The 4,216-nt window shown below is 55.1% G+C and overlaps 1 long non-coding RNA gene across 1 annotated transcript; it reads right to left on the reverse strand.

Annotated features, from left to right (window-relative positions):
* Nucleotides 1-853: 853 nt before the first annotated feature.
* Nucleotides 854-3,513, reverse strand: LOC117796796. Its single transcript, XR_004621463.1, has 3 exons — nt 3,275-3,513; nt 1,569-1,700; nt 854-1,207 (listed from the first exon to the last, which is right to left on the reverse strand). It is a non-coding gene; the product is annotated as an uncharacterized LOC117796796 (long non-coding RNA).
* Nucleotides 3,514-4,216: the final 703 nt, after the last annotated feature.

Here is a 4,216-nt window from a genome sequence, read left to right on the forward strand (position 1 = left end):
CCTGGGCACTATTTCCTAGCTCTCAGAAACACGTTCAGGGCATAAGTCTTCCGGCACATCTTGGCTTCTCTCCCCTTCCCCACCCAGGCCTACCAGCTCCTGCACTTGAATCTTCCTGCAAACCCACCTGTGGCTCAGGGCCCATGGACTTGGGTTTTTCCAGGGCTGCCACGCATAGAGGTAGCGAGGAAATCCAACAGGTCCACCTCCAGCAAAATACCCAGCCTGGTCTCCCTCTTAGAAGGGTGCCAACTCCAACCTTGTCCACGGGAACCAGCAACTCCGCTGAGGGGACTTTATGGACATCTGTCACTTCTTCAACTTTGTTTGCTGTTGTGTCTCACCCAGAAGGGACTCTTATTTGGGGTAAGAGACAGAGGTCATCTGTTTCTGGGGGACATGTCTGTAGACACTCAACCTGCCAGAGTCAACTCTGATATCTGTGGTTTTATAAAACAGTATTCACCCCTAAAGAGGGTCACCTCAACTTACAGCCCAAGAAGGAAATGCCTGGGGATGCCTGGGGGGCTCAGTCGGTTAAGTGTCTGCCTTTGGCTCAGGTCATGACCCCAGTGTTCTGTGATTGAGTCCTGCATCGGGCTCTCTGTTCAGCGGGGAGTCTGCTTCTCCTTCTCCCTCAGCTGCTCCCCCTGTTTGTGCTCTCATGCTCTCTTTCTCTCCCCCTTGCCAACAAATAAATAGAATCTTAAAAAAAAAAAAAGAAGGAAATGGCTGTTTCCAGCAGCCACTTGATAGTTACAAAGCTAGACTTATTAGAAATTGAATGCTTTAAATAATTTTTTTCTAATATTTTTTAAAACTACCTAAATAATTACTGGCTCAAAGAGGCTTGGGAAGCTAAGGACTGTGGCCCTGGGGCAGGGAGAGACTAAAGCCTGGTTGGACCGCTCTTAACAAGGCTGGGCCAGAGCACTGAGGCTCTGAGAGGTTACTTTGCCCAAATGACACCGTGTTTCTCCCTGGTGCCCGGTGCCAGGCCTGGAGTGCTCCGGGAGAAGTTGGAGTTGCAATGAACGTCCCCACGTGTCCCCCCCGAGGCACCTCAGCCCTCCCAGGTGAGATGCAGCCAGCTTGTGCATTCAGGGCCTGTGTTGATGCATTTTCTTCCCTCTGCAGACAGAGAGACAGGACAGCACAGAGCCGTACCGGTTTCGCCGTGGAGGGCAGTTGTCATGGTTCCCACAACCTGGCACATTCAGAGAAAAAGGCAGTATTAATGGAATGTCTATTCAAAACACCTTCTCACCCAAAAGCATATTAAATATGGTAGTGTCCGTGTATCTATTGCCAAACTGTGGGGAATCTGCTTATTGAGTCGATCCCAATGGATGGGGCAGGGTAGTGGGACGTGCAGAGACGGACCCAGCGTTGACTCAAGGTGGGAGGGTCTGCTGCACAGCTCTGCCTCGGTCTCCCATCATCAACCGGGGAGCTCACTGAGCCCTCGGCTGCTCCCAGGAGGTGTGAGGTCAGAAGAAAAGAAGGTATGAAATAGTCCTGCAGAAGAGTGGGCCAGACAGCACCCCCTCCACCCCCACCGTGCCTACTTGAGGTTAAAGATCGTGAACTCCATCATCGGGTTGGGGAACTTTTCCCCAGATGCCTCCAGCGACACGCCTGTAGGAGTTGAGCAGGCTAAGAGCTGACCTCGACTGGCCTCGTCACTTTCCAGATGAACCCTGGGAAGGGAACAACCATGGAACTTAAGCAGGATGTGAAAAGACAGTAGGAGGAATTGAGATTGGATTCCACCCCAGGAAAAATATCTCTCAACTTGCCCCATCTGCTCTTTCCTCATTCACAAAGTCTGTATTAAGGCCCCCCTTCCAGGACGTTGTGAGCATTACAGGATGTATTCTGGGGGCAATTGTTTCCCGCCTACACGAAGCCCCGGACACGGTGGGTATTGCTGAGGGGTGTGACTGGGGCATGAAGGGCGGTTTGCGGGCACGCTGTTGACAGAGCACCCCCAGGCAGAACCAGCTGGGGTGGGAAAGCAGAGCCAAGCACCTGCGGCCACTCCACTTTCCCCAGCTCCTCTGCAAAGCCACCTGGGGTCCCTCCTCCCCTGGGCATGAGCATCTCAGATGTTCTCACAGAACTTCTCTGGCTGAGCTTGGCTGCTGCCCCGTGGGACCCTCTAGGTAGGTTTCCGCTCTTCTAGTCGAAGGACCAGTGAGCAGGAGCTGGCTTTGCTGCCTCTCAGGATGAGGTCTCTCCCAGGAGACTCTTTACGCCCCCAAGCCCCTCCGTCCCAGGCGCTGCACCATCATTTCTGCAGCGCGCCTCTGTCCGTGCCTTTGGAATGCAGCGTGGATGCTGTGGCCCCGCCTTTGTATGGGGCCAGCCACACCCAGCTTCCTGTCCATCTCCCCTGCGCCTGAGCTGTAGGGTCCTGCCGACAAGAATGCACCAAGATCATCCTCTTCTGCCCCGGTTGGAGTGCTGGTCTCCAAGCCCAGCCCCACCTTCTGTGCTGACTGGGGCTCCCTCCCAAGTTTCTCGGCTCAGTTCTCTCTCCTGGCGTTTAGAGCACCTCTGTCAAACTGTTTCCCCTCCCCTCGGACCTGCGGTCCCTGCACTTGGCCCTCTTCTGCCCAGGGCAGATCCTGGCACTCCACTCAACTCCAAACTTCTCAGCGACAGCGGTACATTCCCTGTCCCCTCCCTCCTGCGATCCCACCTGCTCCTGCTCAACTGGCCCCTCCCCACTGGTGTCTAAACCAGCTCACGTCTCATCCATCTTAAAAAACAAAACCAGGGGCGCCTGGGTGGCACAGCGGTTAAGTGTCTGCCTTCGGCTCAGGGCGTGATCTGGCGTTGTGGGATCGAGCCCCACATCAGGCTCCTCCGCTGTGGGCCTGCTTCTTCCTCTCCCACTCCCCCTGCTTGTGTTCCCTCTCTCGCTGGCTGTCTCTATCTCTGTCAAAAAAATAAATAAAATCTTTAAAAAAAAACCCAAAAACCAAACCTTGACCTCATTTCTCCCAGGCTGAGCCATCTTTTTATTCCCACACACTGTACCCAGACTTGGGACTTCGTTTTTATGCTGACAGCTATCAAGCATCACCTCCTTCCCAGAGCCCTTCTAAAGCACCGCTCCCCAACTGCAGCTCCTGCTGGACATGACCACCCAGATGTCCCACGGGCGCATCAAAGCCCGGCTTCAAAACTGTGCTCTCTCCCCTGAACACACAAACCCCATCCCTCCCCCCACGCGCCCCTTGCACTGAGGTATACACACTGTCCTCACAGTTGCCAAAACTCCTGGGTCCCTCCGTGGATGATTTCTTCAGTGTGCCGGTCTGCTTCAGGACACTGTCAGGTCATCCGACCCCTGCACGACCACCGCAGTGTCCTGGTTTCCCACCTTCGGTCGTGTGCACCCTCGAGTCACATCCCACAGAGGGAGTAGAGGCAGCTTTCAAAATAACTTCTATCACGACTCTCCCTACTGAAAAGACATTAATGGCTCCAGATAAAGTGCAAGGTGCTGCCGGGCCCTGAAGCTTCTCCCCACACCCACAGCCCCGCCCCACGCTCCCCCGAATACCTTGCTCTCTCCCGCCCCGCCCACGGCCCCGCCCACACCGTCCATCTCCCCGCCCTCCCGCCGGCTCCCGGAGGGCAGTGTGGGCACCTGGCCTTTCAAATCCCAGCTCCACGTCTGTCTCGCTCCGGGCCCTTGTGCCACTCACTTCCCGTCTATGAGCCTCAGTCTCCTCACAGTTCCTCCCATGTTGCTGCACGAAAATTAGTGCGATAAGGCACTCAGGTGCTCAGTAGATGTTCCTTGTTGCGGTCCTGACCCCACGCTCCTTAAAGCCCCGTCCTCCCCGGAACGTCAGTGATGTCGCACTACCATGGTGCTGCTGGGAGCCTCTCTGGCTGCTCTTGTTCCGCCTCTAATGCACTCGGAGGCGCCTAGCATCGATTGAGCCCGTACGTGGTACCGCGCTATCATCTCCCCATTTTACTTCATCCCTGGATGTTGTTTTCACCATAGGTAGCCAGTCAACAGATGGACGTGTTAAAACCCAGAGTAGGTAATAACCACCCAAGAAGACACAACCAACCAGGGGCAGAAATGGTGTTCAAATTCAAGCCGTCTGGCTCCAGGCCCCTTGCTTGAAACCCCTCCACCATTCTGTCTCCAGCTCTCCAAGTGCTCCAGGCTGGGCTGTGGACTCTTTGT

Source organism: Ailuropoda melanoleuca, chromosome 16 (genome assembly GCF_002007445.2).
Source record: "Ailuropoda melanoleuca isolate Jingjing chromosome 16, ASM200744v2, whole genome shotgun sequence".
NCBI lineage: Eukaryota > Metazoa > Chordata > Mammalia > Carnivora > Ursidae > Ailuropoda > Ailuropoda melanoleuca.